General features: G+C 54.0%; 1 protein-coding gene across 4 annotated transcripts in view; it reads left to right on the top strand.

Moving 5' to 3' along the window:
* TECR (trans-2,3-enoyl-CoA reductase) overlaps positions 1-14,671 on the top strand; it is a 35,960-nt gene that overhangs the window by 16,903 nt on the left and 4,386 nt on the right. The gene's annotated exons all lie outside the window — the stretch shown is intronic.

Below are 14,671 nucleotides of genomic sequence, written 5' to 3'. Positions count from 1 at the left end.
AGACATTTCCGATCGTGGATCGCAGTGAAAGTTTTTGGGCATCTAACTCAGAAGTAATTCTAGATTTGGGATTTTTTTTTTGCTCTAAGAAAACTCCACCCTAGGCCAGGTGCGGTGGCTCACACCTGTAATTTCAACTCTTTGGAAGGCTGAGGTGGGTGGATCACTTGAGGTCAGGAGTTCAAGACCAGCCTGGTCAACATGCTGAAACTGTGCCTCTACTAAAAATACAAAAATTCGCCAGGTGCAGTGGCACGTGCTTGTAATCCTGGGTACTTGGGAGGCCGAAGCAGGAGAATTGCTTGAACCCGGGAGGGAGGGGTTGTAGTGAGCAACCTCCTGAAGAAATTTTCTTTTTCGTATTTATTTATAGAAACAGGGCTCTCACTGTCTTGACCTGGCTGCATGCACTACCATGTCTAGCCTGGATTTTTCTTTTTATGCTTAGAACCTTTGGTCACTGAAATATTTCTTTTTTTTTTTTTTTTTTGAGACGGAGTCTCGCTGTGTCGCCCAGGCTGGAGTGCAGTGGCCGGATCTCAGCTCACTGCAAGCTCCGCCTCCTGGGTTCCCGCCATTCTCCTGCCTCAGCCTCCTGAGTAGCTGGGACTACAGGCGCCCGCCACCTCGCCCAGCTAGATTTTTGTATTTTTTTAGTAGAGATGGGGTTTCACTGTGTTAGCCAGGATGGTCTCGATCTCCTGACCTCGTGATCCGCCCGTCTCGGCTCCCAAAGTGCTGGGATTACAGGCTTGAGCCACCGCGCCCGGCCCACTGAAATATTTCTTAAACATTAAATTTCTTTTTTTCTTTTCCTTTTTTTTAAAGACGGAGTCTTGCTCTATTGCCCTGCCTGGAGTGCAGTGTCGCGATCTTGGCTTGCTGCAACCTCCGCCTCTGAGGACAGGTTCAAGCCATTCTCCCATCTTAGCCTCCCAGGTAGCTGGGACTGTACAGATGCACGCCACTACACCCAGCTAGTTTTAGTATTTCTAGTAGAAACAGGGTTTCACTGTGTTGTCCAGACTGGTCTCAAACTCCTGACCTCAAGTGATCTGCCTCCCAAAGTGCTTGGCCTCCCAAAGTGCTGGGATTACAGGCGTGAGCCACTGCACCCAGCCTAAAAATTAAATTTCAATTCAATGTGATAGGGTAATTAGTGCTAACCTTCAGTCATAAACATGTATTAGAATAAGATCCTATGAAGGAGGAGAACAGAAACCAACTTCAAAGCAAAAAGAGAGCAAATGTTAAAGAGCTTATTCATAGCCTCTTAGTTTTTTTTAAAGGGATAATGGTAGGGTTCAAATTACCAAAGCATTTAGACTCTGTAGATAGATTTAACAGGGCCCTGTAAATATGTAAAATTTTTAATACCGACAGTAGGCCAAAAATGACATCTTTGGCAACTCTTAAAGCTTAGGTAAAAAATACTAGATGTCACCTTAAAAATGTTGGGGGTGTATATAACATTTGCAAAATTATTTTAGGAGCAAAAAGTTTGCAGAGCACTGAGTTTGCACACTCAGATATTTCTGTCTGATTCAGGATGGGAGGGTGGTGGCAGCTGGTGCTTCTCAATGAACTGGATCTCTCCATGTGGATTTTTTATTATTTTATTTTATTTTTTATTTATTTTTTGAGATGGAGTGTCGCTCTGTTGCCCAGGCTGGAGTGCAGTGGCTCAATCTCAGCTCACTGCAAGCTCTGCCTCCCGGGTTCGTGCCATTCTCCTGCCTTAGCCTCCTGAGGAGCTGGGACTACAAGTGACTGCCACCATGCCCGTTTTTTTTTTTTTTTTTTTTTTTGAGACAGAGTCTGGCTCTGCCGCCCAGGCTGGAGTGCAGTGGCCGGATCTCAGCTCACTGCAAGCTCCGCCTCCCAGGTTCACGCCATTCTCCTGCCTCAGCCTCCCGAGTAACTGGGACTACAGGCGCCCGCCACCTCGCCCGGCTAATTTTTTTGTATTTTTTAGTCGAGACGGGGTTTCACCGTGTTAGCCAGGATGGTCTCGATCTCCTGACCTCGTGATCCGCCCGTCTCGGCCTCCCAAAGTGCTGGGATTACAGGCTTGAGCCACCGCGCCCGGCCTTTTTTTGTATTTTTAGTAGAGATGGGCTTTTACTATGTTAGCCAGGATGGTCTCGATCTCCTGATTTCAAGTGATCTGCTCACCTTGGCCTACCAAAGTGCTGGGATTACAGGCATGAGCCACCGCATCCAGCCATCTCAGACATCTTAGTGGCAGTGATACCACTACAGTGGCAGCCATATATGAATATATCACATATAGACGTCATCCAGTGAGCATGACATGTTCAATACAACTCTATTTATGGCCACCGAAATTTGAATTTAATTTTCACGTGTCATGAAATAGGTTTCTTTGATTTCTTTTCCACCCGCTTAAAAATGGTAAAAACTTCATTTATTTTTTAAAAGATAAAACAAATGTTAAAACCATTTTTAGTTTGTTCAAAAGCCGGCAGTAGACCAGAGTCGCCCTCTCAGCTGTAGTTTGCTGACCCCTTTGTCTAAGCCATCATTATCTTCACAGAATTATTTCTACAACCTTTAATTGGACTTTTTTTTTTTTGAGATGGAGTCTTACTCTGTCGCCAGGCTACAGTGCAGTGGCATGATCTCGGCTCACCACAACCTCCGCCTCCCGGGTTCAAGCAGTTCTCCTGCCTCAGCCTCTCAAGTAACTAGGACTACAGGCATGTGCCACCACGCCCAGCTAATTTTTGTATTTTTCATAGAGACGGGGTTTCACCATATTGGCCAGGCTGGTCTTGAACTCCTGGCCTTGTGATCTACCCTCGGCCTTCTAACCCGGCTAAGTTTTTAATAGTTTTTGTAGAGATAGAGGTCTCGCTGTGTTGCCCAGCCTGGCCTCAAACTCTTGGGCTCAAGTGATCCTCCTGCCCTGGCCTCCCAAAGTGCTGGGATTACAGGCATGAGCCAGTGTACCTGACCTGCACTCTGCTTTTGGCCACTTTATAAAATACTGTAGGCCAGGCGCGGTGGCTTATGCCTGTAATCCCAGCACTTGGGGAGGCCGAGGTGCGCGGATCACGAGGTTAGGAGTTTGATACGAGCCTGACCAACGTGGTGAAACCCCATCTCTACTAAAAATACAAAAATTAACTGGGCATGGTGGCACGCACCTGTAATCCCAGCTACTCAGGAGGCTGAGGCAGGAGAATCGCTGGAACCTGGCAGGCGGAGGTTGCAGTGAGCCGAGATTGTGCCACTGCACTGCAGCCTGGGCAACAGAGTGAGACTCTGTCTCAAAAAATAAAACATAAATAAAAAATGAACTATACACCTGGCCCCATCAGCTGCCACTCCCTGTCCGCTTTCCTTTTTTTCTTCTTTCCATGTCACATGTCATGTTTGAATATATTACATATAGCGATTTATTTCATTGTCATTCTTTCTTTGCTAAGATGTCAGTTTCATGCGATCAAGGATTTTTGTCTTTCCTTCTATAGCTGAACCCCAAAGTTCTTAACAGTGCCTGGCATGTGTCAGTGAACAAACAAGCCTCAGTTTCCTTATCTGCAAAAGAGGATGAATACATTGCAAAGGAGATGATTCGTGTTGAGGATGAGCTTCAGTGCCTAGCTGGTTGTGAGTGGGCGGGTGGTGTTAGCTGCTGCCGCTTGTATAAGGCCAGCCACATAGATCCCAGTCTAGGCTACTTGGCAAGCTGAGCTCATGGGGGTGGACTAACCTGTCTGCTGGACTCGGGCAGTAGGGGCTTGGCTCCTTCAGTCAGTTTGTGTCCGCAGGGCTCAGCCTCTGGCCCCCTTCCAGCTTTCTGGTCCGACAGCGCCTTCCTGCCCTGAGCTGGAGAGAGACCCAGGTGTGGTCACCAACTGCCACCCAGCCGTGGGTGCAGAGATGCAGTTCTGTACCATTCCCCAGGGGTCTGGGACCCGGGGAGTTGGGTGGTTGGTTCTTGCACTGGAGCTCCTTGAGGGCTGGCCCCAGTGGCCAGGAGCATCAGTTTTTTTTTTTTTTTTTTTTTTTTTTAAGACGGAGTCTTGCTCTGTCGCCCAGGCTGGAGTGTGGTGGCATGATCTCAGCTCACTGCAACCTCTACCTCCTGGGTTCATGCGATTTTTCTGTTTCAGCCTCCCAAGTAGCTGGGACTACAGGCCCATACCCCTATGCCCAGCTAATTTTTATAGAGACAGGGTTTCACCATGTTGGCCAGGCTAGTCTCAAACTCCTGACCTCAGGTGATCCACCTGCCTCGGCTTCCCGGAGTACTGAGATTACAGGCATGAGCCACTGCACCCGGCCAATTATATTTTGTGTAAGAGACAGAGTTGTGACATGTTGCCCAGGCTGCAGGAATTCCCTAATTCATAAGCAGTCCCTGTGTTAGATCCTCTTGCAGACACACCCATTTACTAATTGGAGAAGCAGACAGGCAAGGCAGGTCTGACACCGCCCCCTGTGGCAGTGCCTCTCAGTCAGCACTGAGGACATGCCCCTGCTTTTCCAGGCCCATTGACGGTCTTAGTTTGTGACAGGAAAACATGCAGGAGGCATTGCCCAGCTGTAAACCCTGCCTGGGCCCCCTGTGGTATAAGTTGCTGATAGACCTTCTGCTCTGGTACAGCCTGGCTGTGTGAGGCTGTGGGGCAGAGGCCAGCAGACTGGGTCCTCAGGCCAGGCAGAGACTCAGTCCTCAGTGTCTGCTGGAGGATTGCATCCAGGGTGGTGGTGGTGTTTTTTTTGTTTTTTGTTTTTTTTGGTTTTACCCTTATTTCTTTCTTTCTTTCTTTCTTCCTCTTTTTCTCTCTCTTTCTTCCTTTCTTTCTCTCCCTCCCTTCTCTTTCTTTTCTCCTTCCTTCTTTCTCTTTCTCCCCTTCCTTCCTTCCTTCCTTCCTTCCTTCCTTCCTTCCTTCCTTCCTTCCCTCCCTCCCTCCCTCCCTCCCTCTCTTTTTCTTTCTTTCTCTTTCTCTCTTCCTTTCCTTTTTTTTTTTTTTGTTGCTGGACAGAGTCTTGCTGTGTCTCCCAGGCTGGAGTTTAGTGGCGTGATCTCGCCTCACTGAAACCTCCGCCCCCAGGTTCAAGTGATTCTCCTGCCTTGGCCTCCCAAGTACTTAGGACTACAAGTGTGCGCCATCACACCCGGCTAATTTTTATATTTTTATTATTTATTTATTTATTTATTTATTTTTTGAGACGGAGTCTCGCTCTGTCGCCCAAGCTGGAGTGCAGTGGCAGGATCTCAGCTCACTGCAAGCTCCGCCTCCCGGGTTCACGCCATTCTCCTGCCTCAGCCTCCCGAGTAGCTGGGACTACAGGCGCCCGCCACCTCGCCCAGCTAGTTTTTTGTACTTTTTAGTAGAGACAGGGTTTTACCGTGTTAGCCAGGATGGTCTCGATCTCCTGACCTTGTGATCCGCCCACCTCGGCCTCCCAAAGTGCTGGGATTACAGGCTTGAGCCACCGCGCCCGGCCTTTTATATTTTTAGTAGAGATGGAGTTTCACCATCTTGGCCAGCCTGGTCTTGAACTCCTCACCTCAAGTGATCTGCCCGCCTTGGCCTTCCAAAGTGCTGGGATTACAGGTGCGAGCCACCGTGCCTGGCCTTTCTTTTTTTTTGAGATAGGGTCTCATCTGTCACCCAGGCTGGAGTACAGTCAGTGGTGCAGTCATAGCTCACTGCAGCTTTGACCTCCTGGGCTCAAGCAATTCACCTACCCTGGCCTCCCAAAGTGTTGAGATTACAGGTGTGAGCCACTGTGCCCGGCCTTTTTCTTTCTTTTTTTTTTTTTTTTTTTGAGATAGCATGACATCTGTCCCCCAGGCTGGAGTGCAGTGGTGCAGTGATAGGTCACTGCAGCCTTGACCACCTGAGCTCAAGCAATCCTCCCCATCTGGCCTCCCAAAGTGCTGGGATTCTAGGCATGAGTCACCGTGCCTGGCATGCCTTTTCCTTTCTCTGTTGCATATAGCCCTGCTCTCTAGAACGGAGGTGTTACTTTGTTGTAGGAGCTTTTGGGCCTGAGCAAGCCGGGTGGACACTCACATTGCACTTGCAGGCCACTTACCTCGGGCAAGGCCTTCCTCGTTCCCAAGCCCCAGTTTTCCGAGCCACTTAACAGGCATCAGAGTCCTTTGCCTGGGTGAGGCCTGGGTGGTGGTCTCAGCACAGTCCTAGGTACGGGGTGAGCATCTGATAGATGTCACTGTTGGTGGCACATCTGAATGAAACAGGCCAGAGCAGCGCTGCTCTGCGTGGGCCAGTGCTCCTTGGAGGCCCGAGGGCACAGCCCCAGGGAGGGGCGTAGGCCATGGGTGCCACGGAGAATGGGGGCAGGCCCAGGGCTGAGACCCAGGTTTTCCGACTTCCCACTGTGTTTGTCCTGTGCCATATTCGTCCTCCGACTCCTGTGGCTGCATCGCCTAAGCCAGGAGCTCGTGCGTCCGATGACCATCCTCCAAGGCTGGATTGCTCTCTGCTGTCTTGGGGCTCCCCGGGGTGGGAATAGCAACTCCAGCTTCTCCGGGCCCCGGGCTACCGCTGTCTCTGCACCTGACCCTGGCCTCGGATCCAAGAGCCTAGGGACATTGGCATTGAGACCCTGGCACCTCTTGACTTGCCAGCAGGGGTGGGAGACAGGAGCAGAGTGGTCCAGGGGCCTGGGAGTGGGAGGTCAGCGTCTCTCAGTGCTTCCTCCCCACTCCGGGTGACATTCTGCTTCTGCCATGGCACCTCAGGGAGGCAGGTGCGGCTGCCCCCGGGTGCTGCTGAGAAACGAGGTCACACGCCGAGGCCACCGGGGAAGGTGGTATTTCTGGCTGAGCAGGCGTGGCCTGTGCAGGGTTCCTGGCAGCTGAGCCCTAGGTCTTCTCAGCCATCCTGGCATTAGCAGATTGACTTGATATTTCTGGAAGTGGGAAGGAAAGGGAGCCGAGCGGGCCAACCTGCTGAGCTGGAGTCCAGATGAATGTGTCGGAGTCTCTGCATTTGTGATGGGGGTGAGGTGGCCAGCTTGGCTCTGGGCATGATCGGGCCAGGCCTCCGACCTCTGTGCTGGGCATTGCCTGGACAGGGAGCTCAGGCGATGAGTGCAGCAGCGCTTGTGCCCAGCGCGGGGACGGTGAGTGCCTGGCTGGCCAGCTGCAGGAGCTGTCGGACCCTTTGTGTCTTTACCTGGGGCCCTGGTTGCACCGACCAGGGCTCGCACCTCCAGCCAGGCCTCTTGTGCCCCAGACTTGGGAGAAGATGCTTCCTGCCAGGGAGTGCAGTCCCCTGTGGGGTCCGAGAAAGCTTGCTGGAGCTTTGAGCTCAAGAGGTGGGCTGTGTGGCACTGCATCAGCTCTGCGAGGGGTCCTTGGAGGCCCATGTGTGGTGGGATATGGCCCGGCTTTGAACATGCACGCGTGGTCTTCTGGGCTCTGGGATTTACTGCTTAGATCTTGGCCTCTTCATTTGTGAAACGGAGTTAATGGTTCCTGCTCCCCTCCAGCCGCTGTAGGAGAGACGTCTGGGAAGCTGCGGCAATTCCAGCCCCGGGCAGGGAATGTGAAATAACTGTTGGTAGCTGTTCTCACCCATCACCATCAGGCAAGTCGAGTCCTAGGACACACAGAAGTTGCAGGTTCATAAGCCATGGTGGGTGAGGCCGGCCCAGAATCCAAGCTCCCCATCTGGCCCAGGTCTGCCCCTAGTCTGGGGCTGAGAGGGCGGGCAGGCGCCTTGCTGGGTCCTGTGATGTGGACTCTGCCGCCAGCAAGGCCATTGAGCCTGCTTGTTTACAGCTGGGAGGGGACTGGGAAGCGCCAGGCTTGGCTTGTTTGTGAAGCTGCAGAAGCGGAAGCTCCAGAGGCCTTCTGTGCCTGGCTGTGTGCGCCAGGCCTGCGGGCTGCGCCTCCAGGGGGTGGCCAGGAGTTGCAGGCTCAGCTCTTCTAGCCTGGGCTCAGGTGGTGCCTGCTCCTCCCTCCTTCCCTGTACCTCTCATCCCCACACCCACTCCACTCTCGGGCCATGTTGCCTTCACCTCCATAGTCTGTCCAGAATCCCGAATTTTACCGCTTGTCTCTGCCTTGTGTGTGTGTGTGTTTTTTTTTTTTTTTGAAATGGAGTCTTGCCGTGTCGCCCAGGCTGGAGTGCAGTGGCGCGACCTCTGCTCACTGCAACCTCCACCTCCTGGGTTCAAGCGATTCTTCTGCCTCAGCCTCCTGAGTAGCTAGGACTACAGGCATGCACCACCATGCCCAGCTAATTTTTGTAGTTTCGGTAGAGATGGGGTTTCACCATGTTAGCCTGGCTGGTCTTGATCTCTTGACTTAGTGATCCGCCTGCCTCAGCCTCCCAAAGTGCTGGGATTACAGGCGTGAGCCACTGCGCCTGGCCTTGTTTTTTTTTTTTTGAGGCAGGGCCTTGCTTTGTCACCCAGGCTGGAATGCAGTAACGCAATCATGGCTCACTGCAGCCTTGAACTCCTAGGCTTAAGTGATCCTCCTGCCTCAGCCCCTGAGGAGTAGGTGGGACTATAGGTACGAGCCACCACACCTGGCTAATTTTTTATTTTTATTTTTTGAGACAGGGTCTTGCTCTGTGGCCCAGGCTGGAGTGCAGTGGTGCGATCTCAGCTCACTGCAACCTCCACCTCCTGGGTTCAAGCAATTCTCCCGCCTCAGCCTCCTGAGTAGCTGGGATTACAGGCGCCCACTTCCATGCCCAGCTATTTCTTTTGTATTTTTATTTATTCATTATTATTATTATTTTTTTAGACAGAGTGTCACTCTATTGCCCAGGCTGGAGTGCAGTGGCACAATCTCGGCTCACTACAACCTCCGTCTCCTGGGTTTAAGTGATTCTTGTGCCTCAGTCTCCCAGGTGGCTGGGATTACAGGTGTGCGCCACCCCATCCAGCTAATTTTTGTATTTTTAGTAGAGATGGGGTTTCACTATGTTGGTTAGGCTCATCTCAAACTCCTGAACTCAGGTGATCTGCCTGCCTCAGCCTCCCAAAGTGCTGGGATTACAGGCATGAACCACCGTGCCTAGACCCAGCTAATTTTTTTTTTTTTTGAGACGAAGTCTTGCTCTGTTGCCCAGGATGGAGTGCAGTGGTGCGATCTTGGCTCACTGCAAGCTCCGCTTCCCGGCTTCATGCCATTCTCCTGCCTCACCCTCCTGAGTAGCTGGGATTACAGGCGCCTGCCACCATGCCCGGCTAATTTTTTGTATTTTTAGTAGAGACGGAGTTTCACCGTGTTAGCCAGGATGCTCTCGATCTCCTGACCTTGTGATCCGTCCTCCTCGGCCTCCCAAAGTGCCGGGGTTACAGGCACAAGCCATTGCTCCTGGCCGGACCCAGCTAATTTTTATAAATAATTTTTGTAGAGGTGGAGCCTTGCTATTTTGCCCAAGCTGGTCTTGAACTCCTGAGCTTAAGTGGTCCTTCTGTCTCAGCCTCCCAAAGTGCTGGGATTCCAGGTGTAAGCCACTGCGCCCAGCCCACTTTTCACCTCTCTGCAGCTCCCTCTTTGCTCCCAGCTCCTGCCCTCACTCCTCCAGGCTCTTCCACCCAACAGTGGCAAGCAGGTAAAGCTGGGGAAGCCAAGTCTTGAACCTGAGCCAAGTCTCATCCCTCCTTTGCTCAAGAACCCTCTACGGCTGCCACTTCACTCAGAGTAAAAGCTAACGTCCTCCCCGTGGCCCACAAAGCTGTGGCACAGACCACCACATCATCTTTCTGCGCTCACCTCCTCCCACTCTCTCCCTGACTGACTGCTCAGGCCACACAGGCCTCCTTCCTGTTGAGACATGCTAGGTATAGTGCAGCCTCAGGGCCTTGGCACTTACTGTTCCCTCTGCCTGGACTGCACTGGTTCCCCCACTGTCTTACTGGCCTTTGTTCACATGCCCCTTTCTCAGAAAGGCCTTCCCTGACCACTCTAAAATGGCCATCCTCTGGGACGTTGTAGTGAGCTGAGATCGCACCACTGCACTACAGCCTGGGCGACAGCGAGACTCTGTCTCAAAAAAAAAAAAAAAAAAAAAATCTGACCTAAATCTGACCTCCCCCTCAGCCTTCTAGTTTTGTTCACAACTCTTGGTGACAAAACATGCTAGTGGCTGTCTGCCCCCACCCCCTGCTTCCCCAGCACGCACAGTCTAGAATTCAGGTCCCATGAACCCCAGAGGCTGGCTTGGTGTGTTTCACTGCCATATCCTGGGAGCTGGAACAGGGCCTGGGATGTGGGATGGAGGGAGGCAGGAATGAATGAATGGATAACGAATGCAGGCTCCCTGAGCTCTCTTGGCTGATGGCAGGGCCAGGGTTAAGGTCCCGTTCTGCACCAGAGCTGTCTCCCTCCCTCCCGGACATCGGCTTTGGGACTGTGCCTGAGCCGGCTGCTGCGGGCGCCCTTCCAGCAGGCGGGAGTGAGGCTGTGCGGCCACAAGGGGGCAGTGGAGAGCGTCGCAGTCACTGCCACTTGCTGCCAGTCATCCCGGTGGTGACGGGTCAGCTTGGCCTCTGCACTGAAGGTATCTCGCTGTTGTTAGGGTTTGGGTTCACTGTGGCCAGCTGGGTGAGGCGTCACTGCACCAGCTCTCTGGCCCTGGCTTCCTGTGGATGGGCCTCTTCAAGAGCATGGTCAGTGTCCCGGGAGAAGGGGCCTGTGGGTCCTGCCAGGGCTTGGCCCCCTTGTGCACCTAGAATGGCTGTTCTGCTAGTGTTGGTCTAATCATACTTATTTTTTTGAGACAGGGTCTTGCTCTGTCTCCCAGGCTGGAGTGCAGTGGTGCAATATCAGCTCACTGCAACCTCTGCCTCCTGGGTTCAAAGAGTACTCCTGCCACAGCCTCCTGAGTAGCTGAAATTACAGGCGTGCACCACCATGCCCAGCTAATTTTTATATTTTTAGTAGAGACGGGGTTTCACCATGTTGTCCAGTCTAGTCTTGAACTCCTGACCTCAGGTAGTCCGCCCGCCTTGGCCTCCTAAAGTGCTAGGATTACAGGCATGAGCCACCGTGCCCAGTCATCATATTTCTTATTATTTTTTTTTGAGACAGAGTCTTGCTGTGTCCCCCAGACTGGAGTGCAGTGGCGCAATCTCGGCTCACTGCAAGCTCCGCCTCCCGGGTTCACGCCATTCTCCTGCCTCAGCCTCCTGAGTAGCTGGGACTACAGGCGCCCGCCACCACACCTGGCTAATTTTTTTGTATTTTTAGTAGAGATGGAGTTTCACCATGTTAGCCAGGATGGTCTCGATCTCCTGACCTCGTGATCCACCCGCCTTGGCTTCCCAAAGTGCTGGGATTGCAGACGTGAGCCACCGCGCCCAGTCATCATATTTATTCTTAATAAGATTCATCCTAAACTGGGGATGATTATGGTAACCCTGTCAGATGGCAGGTGGGGGCAGCCCACTTTGCCATGAGGATATGGAGGTTCAGAGAGGTTGAGTAACTTGTCCAGGGCCACACAGCTAGTAAATGGGCAGGTCTGCTTCTCTGGGTTGTTCGCCCACCAGGCGGGCGCAATCCCAGCAGCTGTGTTGACACGTGCTTAGAAAACGAGAGCCCCCCTTTTCACTCCTCCTGACCCCATTAGTAATATCTTCATGATCACAAAGACAGTGAAGACAGGGGCCCTGTTGCTTGTGACACTCCCCTCCGGGCTTGGGAGGCACAAACCTTGCCCCTGCTCCCCTCCTGCAGGGTGGGCTTCGCACCCCACCCTGTGTCCTGGCTCTTGGCCCTGCCCTGACCTCGTGCTGCCACGAGTTGCTGTTGGCTGGGCCCGGGAATCTTCGCCTCCTGGTGAGAATTCCTCTCAGGCTAGTGGAACTGTCATCACAGAGCCACAGGCCGGCAGAGCCACCAGCCCGTGCCCCAGGCCAGAGCGCCTGCCTGCCTGCCTGTCGGTTCCTGCCCTCTCCCTGCCCATTGTCTGCGCTGACACCAGTAGCCCCCTCCCACAGGTATCCCTTCATCCGCCCAGAGCATCTCAGCCCCTCCCAGCCCCGTGGCTCTGTGGGCTTCCTCAGGAGGGCCTGCCTCTCCTCCCTGCCTCACCGCTTCTCCTGGAGATGGGGCCAGAGCCTGCCGTCTCCCTGTCTGTGCTCAGGACCCCCTGCCTGGGGCTCTGTTCAGCAGCTTCCTGTGCCCTCTGCAGCCTTGGGCTTCCCCTGGGAGCCCCTGCCCCCTGCTGGCCTCACGCCTGGGCAGGTGTGTATATATATATGTGTGTGTGTGTGTGTGTATGTGTGGCAGGCACAGAGCAGAGGTTGGGGTGGCAGTGGGATGTGGGTCGCGGAGGCCTTGATGAGGTCTCACATTCAGCCCTCCCTCTGGGGGTGGGGAACCTCTCCTGCTCCTCCCACCCAACTGTTTTTATTTTGATGGGTATTTGGGGCCTGTTTGTTACCCCACACCCCGTTGAAAAATAATTTATTGAGGTGAAATTCACGGAACATGAAACTAACCAATTTAAAAGTGAACAGTGGCATTGAGTGCACACGCAGCATTGTGCAGCCTCCACCTCTGTCTCGTTCCAGAACATTTTCCTCACTCCGAAAGAAGACCCAGCAGCAGCCACTCCCCATTCCCCCCCACCCCCGCCCAGCCCCTGGCCTGTCGTCTGCTCTGGGCATTTGACATAGATATGGGACCCTTTGTGTCTGGCTTGTCTCACTTAGCATAACTTACTTCTTTTACCCCACCTGGAATATCTTACTTAACTTTGTTACTTAGAAATAATTATAGGCCGGGCCAGGTGGGCGGATTGCCTAAACTCAGGAATTTGAGACCAGCCTGGGCAACATGGTGAAACTCCATTTCTCCTAAAATACAAAAAATGAGCTGGATGTGGTGGTGTGTGCCTGTAATCCCAGCTACTCGGGAGGCTGAGTCAGGAGAATCGTTTGAACTTGGGAGGTGGAGGTTGCAGTGAGCCGAGATTGCACCACTGCACTCCATCCTGGGCGACAGAGTGAGACTCCGTCTCAAAAAAAGAAAAAAAATAGAGACACGGGGAATTGCAAAAATAGTATGGAGAAGTCTCATGCTCAGGAGATGGCCGATGAGCTAGGGATTTGGGGCAGGAAACGGGAGAGGGGCAGCCGTCCCACTGAGGACTCATCCTGCCCAGGTGGCCCTAGCCTTGGGCATTCCTGTCCCTAGGGGCCCCTAGGCACTGCCCTGCGGCCCGGGCTTACCTCCTTGCAGGCTCGGGCGTCTCCTCTCCTTGGGCTCAGGCTGGCCTGGGCGCCGCTGCTGCAGCTGTGCGTGTGGCCCCTCTCTCGGCCGCCCCCTCCTGCCGCAGCCTGGCGTCCTCTCCCAGCAGCTAGCCGGGACCCCGATGGCCATACTCTCCCTCCTGGGCCCTGGTTCGGTGCCCAGGTTGGGGGGAGCAGGGTAGGATTTCACCCCTCCCCCTAGCAGCTGGCTGGACAGGGAGAGGGGCTGGTTGTATTTTAAGCTGTTGAGTGGTTCAGCAGGAACTCGGAGGCCTCCTCTCCCTGTGGACGCCGGGCTGCCTTCCTGCGGGCCACACGGGCTCAGAAGCATGTGGGCACTGCCTGCCTGGGGCCCGGGAGCTATTAATATACCTGCAGCCACAGGCCAGGCCGCGTGCCCGCCCGCCCAGGGCCCTGCTGTGCTAACCCTTTCCCGTGCATCCCGCCCCCTGTCCTCTGTCCCTCTCCCACAAATCCCCTTGGTGGGGTCAGACGTCCCGCGTGGTGTGACCGAGCTCTTTTTTCTGGCCCCTCCATGTGACAGCTCTTTGGCCTTATTATTGCTGTGGCTTGGAGGAGCTCAGTAACCTTCCCCTAGAGGCCACATGGCCAGGCAGTGCCTGGAGTTGACAGCAGGGACTCAGGAGGCCCCATGGGCCAGAATTTCCTGACTGCCGGGCCCATTCCCACCCTCCTGTCCAGGAAGTGGGGGCGAATGTGTCATAGCTGGGGAAATAGGCCCCCATGGTGTGGTGACCGCTAGGTCAGCAGGGGAGTGGGGATCTGAACCAAACCCCCAGGCAACAACACCTCCCATCCCATGGGGTGCGCCCATCTGTCAGGGGTTACCTGGTGCACCCCACGCACCATCTCAGGGGACCCTCGCCATCCTGGGAGGTAGTCTGCCTCCTACCTGCCCCCTTCTGAGACCTAGAGAGAGGCGACATGCCTGGGGTCCCCCAGGGACTACAAGGCAGGGCTGGTTATGGTTCCCGAGTGCGGGCCAGCAAGCCCCCTTGTCTCGCACTGTCGTTGGCAGTGTGCGGGAGGGTGCCCCCCTTCTCTGGCTGACCGTGGTGCCCTCTCCCTCAGGGGGGCCCTACCTGCTATGACCCAGTGTCCCTGGGCTCTGGGTGGGTGGACCTGCCCTGGGATGGCCCCGGCCCAGAGGTTTGTTTCTGAGTGTTATGTCCTGCTCCTTTTCCTCAGGCAGCCTCCGGGGGACCCCGCTGGGGGTTCTGTGGGTAGGAAGGGTCCCCCAAGAATTGCTGGCCGGTGGCTGACTTGGTATCAGGCCTGCCTGCTTGCCATGGTCCCTGTGTGATAGGATTGCACTGATCCCTGCATAGGGTGGGTCAGATCTGCAGGGGCTGTCTCCCTCCAGCCCTGCCCTTCTGCACCCCCGTTGTTAATCACTGGCCTGGGGGCTCAGGGAGGGCTG

The sequence above is a fragment of the Trachypithecus francoisi genome, unplaced genomic scaffold, assembly GCF_009764315.1.
Source record: "Trachypithecus francoisi isolate TF-2019V2 unplaced genomic scaffold, Tfra_2.0 Lachesis_group5, whole genome shotgun sequence".
In the NCBI taxonomy this organism is placed as follows: Eukaryota; Metazoa; Chordata; class Mammalia; order Primates; family Cercopithecidae; genus Trachypithecus; species Trachypithecus francoisi.
The sequence above is the reverse complement of the archived record's forward strand: the minus strand, read 5'-3'. Positions and strand labels throughout refer to the sequence as shown.